The following is an 11,418-nucleotide window of genomic DNA, read 5'->3' as shown; positions in this document are numbered from 1 at the left end:
TATTTCAAAGCTACAACAATCAAAACAGTATGGTACTGACACAAAAACAGACACATAGATCAATGTAAAAGAACAGAGAGCCCAGGAATGAACCCACATGTATATGGCCAATTAATCTATGACAGATGTGGTAGGAATATACAATGGGGAAAGACCACCTCTTCAAAAAGTGGTGTTTGGAAAATTGGACAGCTACATGCAAAAGATTCAAACTGGACATCTTTCTCACACCATATATAAAGGCAAACTAAATGAATTAAAGACTTATATGTAGGACCTGAAACCATAAAATGGTTTTATGAAAACCTGAAAACCATAAAATGCCTAGAAGAAAACATAGGCAGTATGCACTTTGACATCAATCTTAGCAATATATTTTTTGATTTCTCTCCTCAGGCAAGGGGCAAAAGCAAAAATGAACAAAGGGGACTACAACAAACTAAAACTCTTTTGCAAAATGAAGGAAACTATCAACAAAATGAAATGGAAGCCTACTGAATGGGAAGATATTTGCAAATGATATATTTAATAAGGGGTTAGTGCCTAAATACAAAGAACTCATATAACACAGTATCAACATAACAGACAACCCAATTAAAAAGTTGGCAGAGGACTTGAATAGTCCTTTTCCCAAATAGGACATACAGATGACTAAAAGACATAAAATATGCAATATCACCAATCATCATGGAAATGCAAATCAAAACTGCAAAACAGTATCATCTCACATCTGTCAGAATCATCATCATCATCAACTATCATCAAAGAGACAAGAGATAATAAGTTTAGGTGAAGATGTGGAGTAAAGGGTACTCTCATGCATTCTTGGTGGAAATGTAAAGTGGTGTAACCACTATGGAGAACAGTGTGGAGGTTCGTCAATAATTTAAAATAGATCTATCATACAATCCAGCAATTCTACTTCTGGGTATTTACCCAAAGAAAACAAAATCCACTTACTCAAAAAGATACTGTACACATACTCTGGTGTCAGTGCAGCATTATTTACAATAGCCAAGATATGGAAGCAAACTAAGAGCCCATCAATAGATAAAATGGAATATTACTTAGCCATAAAAAAGAACAAAATCTTGCCATCTGCCACAACACTGATGGGCCTAGAGGGTATTTTACTAAGTGAAATAAGTCATACAGAGAAAGACAAATACCACATTATTTCACTTATATGAGAAATTTAAAAAAATAAAACAAATGAACAAACAGAACAGAAACAGAGATATAGAAAGTACACTGGTGGCTGCCAGAGGGGAGGAAAGTGGAGGGATGAGTGAAATAGGTGAGAGATACTAAGTACAAACTTCCACTTATAAAATAAATGTCATGGGGATATAATGTACAGTGTAGGGAATATAGTAATAATAGTGTAATAACTTTGCATGCTGACAGATGATAACTAGACCTATCATGGGGATCATTTTGTAATGTATAAAAAATCAAAACATTATGTTGTACACCTGAAGCTAATGCAATATCATGTCAATTATCTATCAATTCAAAAAATAAATAAAACAAGCCAACTAGCAAGACAGAGTCTTACATAATGCCGTATATTCACAGGACAGATATCTCATCACCTTTGCCATCTTCCTTTGGTTAAAAGCAAGGCACCTTTTCTGCCCACATTCATGGGGGAAGAGATTATACAGAAATATGTATACCAGGTGATAGGACTCTTAAGGGGCTACCTCAAAACCTGTTCACCCCAGAGAGACATGGTGGTTCCAAGTAGGTGGTAGAGGCTCACTTAATTCATAGTTTAGACAAATGCTGCTTAGCCAGGTATCAAAAACAAATGCCAAAGCTGAGGCCAAACCCCTAAATCCTCATATATTGAAATTCTTGTATACAAGAGTAAATTTGAAATTATATCAAAGAATTAACCATAAATTTATTGTTAAAGTGTTAGTAATCAATTTTGTTAAGTTTATCATTATAATCTGGGAACAACATTTCTAAGCACTGTCACACTGCCTACCATACTGTTGAAACTCTCCTTCATAACATTTTTTGGCCACAACGTTACATTTATTTGTATGACTAGTTGATTAATGTTTGAGGATTATGCTGAATTCTAATGTCCAGAAGAATAGGAGCCAGAGTCCAGTTTTGCTTTTAGCAGTACTTTTGGTGTAATAGGGTTCTCCCCCACATCTCCCTTACTCCTACTACCTATCCTCACCCCTCATGGCAAGGGAGATTGTTAGCATCATAAAAGTGCATTAAAATTATTCCATCTGAGGTGATCATTAAATAGCAAGAGAGGTGTTTATGAATAAGGAAGTTCACTTTAAGTTTTTAATAATTGTGAAAATTTGGAAGTGATCTAAATGCCCAGTAGGGGAATTATTATAACATGGTTCATTTAATCCATGCAGAAAGAATGGATTCCTTTATTTGTTCTTTCCTTTATTAGGTGGTTACCCTTTCCAGATATACAGAATATGAACGAGATTGCTGCCCAAGCAGCACCATCTGCACTTCCTAATAACAGTGTAGTGAAATGTTCATGTACTTTGGAGTTGAACATACTTAAGTTTAAACTCCAATTTTACCAATCTTGGATGGCCAAATGGAGGTCTATGTATCCTGAATGAGGTTTGTCTAAAGTAGCGGTTTTCAAACTGTGGTTCTCGAAGGAGCAACAGTAGCGTCACCTGGGAACATGATAGAAATGCAAGTTTTCTACTCTCAACACAGACCTACTGGATCAAAACCTATAGGGGTGGGGCCCAGCACACGTTTTAACTTCCAGGTGATTCTGATTCATCTCAAGTGTGAGACCCCAAATTCAAGTTACATTTGTTTTACCAGTCCCTTCTTGGTTATATTGGTCTTCAACCACAAGGTGGCAACCTCTGTCTAAAATCCAAGGGGTTGACCAATGGTTACAGTATGGTTGACATCTGATCTAGCTACCTTACTGTCCAAAATGTACTAAGTATTAACAGTAATGTGATATAGAGATGTAAGAGAGAAGTGGGAGATCAGAGAAAAAGCAAAGAGATGGAATGAAGAATAGGGCTGGAGGGGGCTTTATTTTTGCTCTTAATATTGCAAGTTAACTAGGATGAGGCAGTGGTGGCAATGGAGTCAGTGTTGCTGGTACCAGGTTATTTTCCATCTAACAATTCAGCTCATTCTGGGTCCAAAACTATGCACATGAATGTTGGAGAGTTTGTGGACAGTCAATTTCATCCGCACTTTTTCATCCTTTAATACACAGACACTACTCAAAGGCAAGCACCTCCCCACACCATCACCTACACTCTTCCTATATTTATACTTAAATCATGAATTCCTTATCCACTTCTCATTACTGATTTCCTGCTTTAAAAATTTTTCTATAGTTCTCCTTGGAATTGCATTGCACAGAATAGCAAGCTCAGACTGTGAAAATGTTCTTTGTTGCCCTTATTTATTTATCTCTCCTTAACTGTGACTTAGTACTCCCCTAATCCAATACTCTTGCCTGGAAAATCCTAAGGACGGAGGAGCCTGGTAGGCTGCAGTCCATGGGGTCGCTAAGAGTTGGACACGACTGAGCGACTTCACTTTCACTTTTCATTTTCATGCATTGGAGAAGGAAATGGCAACCCACTCCAGTGTTCTTGCTTGGAGAATCCCAGGGACAGGGGAGCCTGGTGGGCTGCCGTCTATGGGGTCACGCAGAGTCGGACACAACTGAAGCGACTTAGCAGCAGCAGCAGTAGCAGCAGTACTGCTCTGAAGATTGTACTTTCCATGTATTCCTCTCTGGTAAAATCTGTTAATTTATGATTCCCCAGAAATTATATGGTTTGATAAAGAGGATAGAGAATGGTAACTTCCAGCAACAGAAGTCTCAAAGGAGGAAAAAATTTCTATTTCTGGCAACGGTATCCATGCAGGCATTTCACCCAGCACCTTAGTTTCTCAGTTCTGTTAACTGTCTCAATTCCATTTCACTTGAGCCACTGTCACCCATGACCACACAGTGGATTTTTCAACACCTATAGAAAATCGATGACACCACCCTTATGGCAGAAAGTGAAGAGGAACTAAAACGCCTCTTGATGAAAGTGAGAGAGGAGAGTGAAAAAGTTGGCTTAAAGCTCAACATTAAGAAAACTAAGATCATGGCATCTGGTCCCATCACTTCATGGGAAATAGATGGGGAAACAGTGCCAACAGTGTCAGACTTTATTTTGGGGGGGTTCCAAAATCACTGCAGATGGTGATTGCAGAGATGAAATTAAAAGACACTTACTCCTTGGAAGGAAAGTTATGACTAACCTAGACAGTATATTTAAAAGCAGAGACATTACTTTGCCAACAAAGGTCCGTCTAGTCAAGGCTATGGTTTTTCCTGTGGTCATGTATGGATGTGAGAGTTGGACTGTGAAAAAAGGTGAGAGCCAAAGAATGGATGCTTTTGAACTGTGGTGTTGGAGAAGACTCTTGAGAGTCCCTTGGACTGCAAGGAGATCCAACCAGTCCATTCTAAAGGAGATCAGTCCTGGGTGTTCTTTGGAATGAATGATGCTAAAGCTGAAACTCCAGTACTTTGGCCACCTCATGCGAAGAGTTGACTCATTGGAAAAGACTCTGATGCTGGGAGGGATTGGGGGCAGGAGGAGAAGGGAACGACGGAGGATGAGATGGCTGGATGGCATCACTGACTCGATGGCCATGAGTTTGGGTGAACTCCGGGAGTTGGTGATGGACAGGGAGGCCTGGCGTGCTGCAATTCATGGGGTCGCAAAGAGTCGGACACGACTGAGCGACTGAACTGAACTGATACAAAATCCACCAGAGAAGGCAATGGCACCCCACTCCAGTACTCCTGCCTGGAAAATCCCATGGACGGAGGAGCCTGGTGGACTGCAGTCCATGGGGTCGCTAAGAGTAGGACACAACTGAGCGACTTCACTTTCATTTTTCACTTTCATGCATTGGAGAAGGAAATGGCAACCCACTCCAGTGTTCTTCCTTGGAGAATCCCAGGGACAGAGGAGCCTGGTGGGCTGCCGTCTATGGGGTCGCACAGAGCTGGATATGACTTAAGCGACTTAGCAGCATACAAAATCAACATTGGATATCCTTTTTCACTCAGTTATCTTTTTCATCTTTCTTGCTTTCTATAGGATAGATGGAATTTTCATTTCCCGGTTTAGAAACCCCAACACCAACCCCAACATCCTACTTTTGTTCTTATTGTGGTTTCTCTTCACACCTGGGTTTATTTACTCCTATTAATTTATCAACATATTTTCCTCTTAACAATACAAGTATTTGAAAATGTTCTTATGTCTTTTGGTTTTATCACACCTACTCCATCATTCTGATAATGTTTAAAACTTTAGTTCTGGGTTACTTTCTGCTCAGTATTTTTAATTTTTCACATCAGCAATAAACTATATCATGATATTTAATCATCCTTACTTCCCATATTTCTTGAAGCATCTCTTCTTTTTTTTCTTATTTGAAGACTTCCTCCAAAATTGTCTTCAACAAGGATCTTTGTGTGGCAAGACTTCTGAGACATTGTATGCCCCCAAATATATTTACTATTCTACTATATCTAAATGAAAAATGACTGGGTATAAAATTAAACGTTAAAACATGATAGATCCAGTCTCTTAAAAGTATTACTTAATTGTAATATTTAACTTTGCTAATAAGAAGTTTTTTATAAATTTACTTCTTTTCTTTGTAGAGAATTTTATTTTTTCTATATGGTAGCCTTGAGAAGTCTTTGATATTATTAAGTTCAATTTTTATGTGTATGTATGTGTACATACATATACGTATACAGGTTTTACCTTATCTCTCTTAGTCTGTGTCAGCCACAATGTGTTTGAGGAGTGGGGGAAAGAGAACCAGATACTCTAGAACCTGTTGATCATTCCCATTTGCTGCTATGATCAAGGCTTCATCTTGATACTCTTTGAAATAAGCAGCACTGTTGTGGATCCAGTGTTCCCAGGTAGTAATCTACCAGCCTTGGGGATTTGAAAGGCATGGAAGAGTGATACCAATACTCACACCTATTTTCAAGTACTTAACCAAGCAGGGCTTTTTTTTTTTTCTGCCTGATATACTCTAATATGTCCACAAATACTATTAACTGTGGTTTGGGATGTTTCTGTTGATTCCTATTATGAAGGTAGATGATGTAGTTACCATGACAATTAGAGGAAATAGAAGAGCAAAATATAAAAAGCTTTCATTAAGCATCCTCTCAGTATTGTCTCCAACTATCCTCTATTCTAGATTGCAAAAACCACAGCCATGCAGATTGAAGTCACCATAAACAAATGGCTTTTATTCTTAGCTGGGCCTGGCACCACTCAGCTATCTCTTTGTCAGCTTCCTCTCCCATTTGTTCAGTGCCTGTTCAAATCTGCACCACACTCATCAAGCCCCTCCATTCCCTCTTCTTTTCAGCAATGGACTGAGAAACCACACCTTACACAAGACCAGAGGTACTCTCTCATTTGTGAATGGCAGTCCTGGAGCACAATATAGAACACAGTGAAACTTATACTTCCAGTTGTGCTAGATAGGCCCTGGAAGGACTTTGAATCCTATGTCAAAGGAAAAGGAAGACAGTGAAATGACAAGAATGGAAAATCATAGGCCACTCTCTATATGCTGTGGATATATCATTCAGGAGTGAAGCAGAAATAAAGACATTCTCAGGCAAAGGAAAACTAACAGAAGGCCTAGGCTGTGCCTAAAGGAAGTTCTTGATGCATAAAAGAAATATTTTAAAAAAGAATCTTGGCACATCAGAAAGGAAGAAAGAACAATGGAAGAACAAAATTATAGGTAAATGTAATAAACTTTCATTCTCTTCTTGATTTTTCTGAATCATGTTTGATAGTTGAAATAAAAATTATAATACTGTCTGATATGAGTCTCAAGGTATATAGAGGAAATAGATGATAAAATTATATTGTGAATGGGAGAAGTCTATTAAACTTAAATGGAAATGCTTCCCAGGTGGTGCTAGTGGTAAAGAATCCACCTGCCAATGCAGGAGACATGGGTTTGACCCTTGGGTTAGGAAGATCCCTTGGAATAGGAAATGGCAATCCACTCCAGTATTCTTGCCTGGAAAATTCCATGGACAGAGGAGCCTGGCAGGCTACAGTCCACGAGGCTGCAAAGAATTAGACATGACTGAGCACTGAGCACACACACACACACACACACCTCACTGGAACTAATAAAATGTCTACACAACCTATAGACTTTGATAAGTTATATAATATGTAATACATATAGTATTATGTAATATCCACAGCAACCACTTTAAAAATTTATATGAAGAAATGCACTAAAAAAGATACTAGTTAATTCAAAATGAAATTCTAAAAAATCTTAAAGTAACCCACAGGAAAGCATGAAAAAGAAAACAAAGAGTGGAGAGAATAAAAAGAACATGAACCACTCCCACCAAGCACACACAATGGACTTACGCCCTAACATATCAATAGTTAAATTAATTGTAAATTATCTAGGGACTTTGATCAGACAAGATGGCAGAGACTCATTTCTCCCTGCCTCTCTCTGTTAAGAACAACTATAATATGACACAAGAAGCAAGCATAGGAGGACTCTGAATGATAGAGGAAAGCAGACTGGCTAAAGACCCCAGTACTGGAGAAAGACCCCAGATGGCAGATGGGCATCTTACAACTCCTCACTCAGCAATAGAAGGCAACCAAGCCTGGCATCGCCTGACCTGAACATATTAGATGAAGGTGGCTCAGGTAGGTTCATGTTTTCTCCAGATTAAATGGGTATATTATGCTGACAACTCCAGTCAGGCCCAGTGGCAATGGTAAGGGTTATCAAGGGAGAACTTAAAAAATAAAAGGTGGCCAGGGAAAATAATCTTTATTTCTGTGGGCCAGAGAGTTTCTTCGCTAACCTAGAGATGCCCAGTGGCACCAGGAGGGGTGATACCATCACAAGCGACCCAGTTTGGAAAGCATTCTCTTTTTTTAAATTTTAAAATCATTTTACTGTTTATACCATAGTCACATTTGAATTAGCAGAACTGTTCCCATGACAGACCAGACAGAGACCTGTTATTCAAGGAGAAAAATAAGTGAAGGCTTTCCTAAAGCTTAAGGAGAGACGTCCCATAGTAACTAACACAAGAATGGCTATAGCAATCTCAGACAATCGTGCCAAGGTGTGTGAGCAGGTAGGAACAAAGGGTGCTCCAGAGTAGCTGGCCTATGAATGTGTGTTGGCCTGAGACCACTGCCGCTTCCTAAAGAGATTTTCTTATTATGTTCGGTAAGCAGATGACTTGTAACAGATGTATAACTGAAGTAGGGTGACACTTCTGCAGCATAAATTCTACAGGTTTCGAGACAGGTTCTACAAATTTCATTGGTGAATAATTGTTGCTTAATTATGATTCTGAAAAGGTAGATCCCATAAACAGACATCCAGGTAAATTTTACAACTGAAATTCTTGAGCCAAAAATAAATAAATAAATAGCCACACATAACAAACCTACACACCATGAATTAAAATGGTGACATATTAGGCCTTCTGAAAGAACCAGAGCAGGAAAGCTTATTCAAACAGAAAATCTTCATCCTTCTCTTCAGCCAGGAGATCAGCAGGCTCTATCACCTCTCTGGCTGCCCTCCATTGCTCCAAGTCCTTATCAGACTTTTCCTTGAGAATCTTCTTCTTCTCCTGTATTTTCCTTAACCTGTAGAACTCCTCTTGCTCTCTCTCATCCAGCTCTGTGATGATATAAGTAAGGGTATGTTCAATCCGGGGAATGATGACATGTTCGATAGCATTTACACGCCTGTCAGTTATCTTAATAGCTTCATCCAAAGTAACAAAGGAAGTCTGCAGTGAAGCCAGTTGCACCAGTAGTTCCACTGCTTTGGCATAATTCCTCTTCAGTTTAGCCAACTGTTCCCCACCTCCGGCTAAACCAGTCAGTTCATAATTGTCAGTTCCTTCATGATAATGTTCAAATACTGGCAATGTAACACCTGCTACATTATCTTTCTTTGCTCTAATCTTCACTTGGGCCTTATTTACATTTTGGATAACTGTGGTGCTGAAGTCCCCTGCTGTGAACTTGGCCTCAGCAAGTGAAAAAGCAGCTTCTCTCATCACTTCACTCATCAACATTTTAGTCTCTATTATCTTCTTAAGGATCTGTTGAAATCGAAGAGTTAGTTCAGTTCAGTTCAGTTCAGTCGCTCAGTCGTGTCCGACTCTGCGACCCCATGAATCACAGCACGCCAGGCCTTCCTGTTCATCACCATCTCCCGGAGTTCACTCAGACTCACGTCCATCGAGTTAGTGATGCCTTCCAGCCATCTCATCCTCTGTCGTCCCCTTCTCCTCCTGCCCCCAATCCCTCCCAGCATCAGAGTCTTTTCCAATGAGTCAACTCTTCGCATGATGTGGCCAAAGTACTGGAGCTTCAGCTTCAGCATCATTCCTTCCAAAGAAATCCCAGGGTTGATCTCCTTCAGAATGGACTGGTTGGATCTCCTTGCAGTCCAAGGGACTCTCAAGAGTCTTCTCCAACACCACAGTTCAAAAGCATCAATTCTCTGGCACTCAGCCTTCTTCACAGTCCGACTCTCACATCCATACATGACCACAGGAAAAACCATAGCCTTGACTAGGCAGACCTTAGTCGGCAAAGTAATGTCTCTGCTTTTGGATATACTATCTAGGTTGGTCATAACTTTTCTTCCAAGGAGTAAGCGTCTTTTAATTTCATGGCTGCAGTCACCATCTGCAGTGAAGAGTTAAGGCATCAGATTTTTTTCTTCAGGAGGTTTTGACCTGTCTGTGCTCCTTTTAACTGAGCCTTCATGATGGTCTGTGCTGTTCGTGAGTGAAAGATTTCAATTTGGTCTTTGCCCAACATTCTGATGATGACTGTTCAGCCTGGGTCCTGGCCGGGCAACTGTGACTGCAACAACTCAGCCACGGAGTCTTTCTCTACCTGGAAAGCATTCTTTGTATTTTGTAGTTGAAGACTCCCTTTGCCCACCTAGGAACACTGATAGATCTGACAGCACTGGAAGTGGGGAAACCCACTATCACAAGAAGCAAAATTCAGGAAATATAAGTAGTGTGCTCCTTATATAAAATATCCTGAAAAAGACAAATTATTAGAGAAGAAAGCAGTTTTGCCTGGGATTGGAGATGGGAGCAGGGCCTGACTACAAAGGGATTCAAGAAATTAGGACTGGGGGATGGTGGTAAATATTCAAAAACAGGATTTGGTGGTGGCCGCATAACACTATGAATGTACTAAAAACACTGAAAGGCAATACAGTATTGTAAAGTAAAAAAATAAAAAATAAAGAGCAAAACAAAAAAAAAGAAACGCAAGGCCAAAAAAAATAAGCTGAATTTTATGGTATGTAAATTATACTTCAATAAAACTCTTTAAAAACTCACAGCTAACTAAAACTAGAAAGAACAACTTTAACCTAATGACAAGCATCTATAGATATAATCACATTTAATATAAAAGATTGAATACTTTTCCCTTAAGACCATGGAAAAGACAAGCATCCTTATTTTCACCACTCATATTTAATACCATATTGGAAGTCCTAACTGGTGTGATAATGCAGGAAAAAATAAAAGGTATATGGAATATAAAGGAAGAAACAAAATTATCTCTGTTCAAAGATAACATGATTTTCTATGTAGAAAATTTCATGGACTTTACAAAAAAGCTAGTAGAATGAATATATGAGTTTAACAAGGTCTCTAGGAGCTCAGCTGGTGAATCTGCTCTCAATGCAGGAGACCCTGGTTCGATTCCTGGGTCAGGAAGATCCCCTGGAGAAGGGATAGGCTACATACTCCAGTATTCTTGGGCTTCCCTGGTGGCTCAGATGGTAAAGAATCCACCTGCAATTTAGGAGACCTGGGTTCGATCCCTGGGTTGGGAATTCCCAATACCCTGGAGGAGGGCATGGCAACCCACTCCAGTATTCTTGCCTGGAGAATCCCCATGGACAGAGGAGCTTGGCAGGCTACAGTCCATGGGGTTGGAAAGAATCAGACACAACTGAGTGACTAAGCACAGCACAGCACAGCAATGAACAACCAGAAGTCAAATGTTTCTTAAAAAACAGTATAATTTAAAATTGTACCAGAAAAATGAAATAGGTAAAAAAAAAAAAACTAACAAAATATGTTTAGGATATGTACACTGAAAGCTACAAAACATTTAAGAAAAATATCAAGTAAAAACTAAATAAATGGATATATGAACCATATCCATGGATTGGAAAGCTCAATATTGTTAAGAGGTCAATTCTCCCCCAAAATTGTTCTATGGATTCATTGCAAACCCAATTAAAATCCCAATGGGATTTTTTCTAGATATTAAC

At 39.2% G+C, this 11,418-nt stretch overlaps 1 pseudogene; it reads right to left on the bottom strand.

The window, feature by feature from the left end:
- Positions 1 to 8,599: 8,599 nt before the first annotated feature.
- LOC138071322 (V-type proton ATPase subunit D-like) lies at positions 8,600 to 9,932 on the bottom strand (annotated as a pseudogene).
- Between the last annotated feature and the right edge of the window lie 1,486 nt (positions 9,933 to 11,418).

This window comes from Capricornis sumatraensis, chromosome X, assembly GCF_032405125.1.
Source record: "Capricornis sumatraensis isolate serow.1 chromosome X, serow.2, whole genome shotgun sequence".
NCBI classification, from domain to species: Eukaryota; Metazoa; Chordata; class Mammalia; order Artiodactyla; family Bovidae; genus Capricornis; species Capricornis sumatraensis.
Note: the sequence above shows the minus strand (reverse complement) of the source record. Positions and strands in the feature narration are given on the sequence as shown.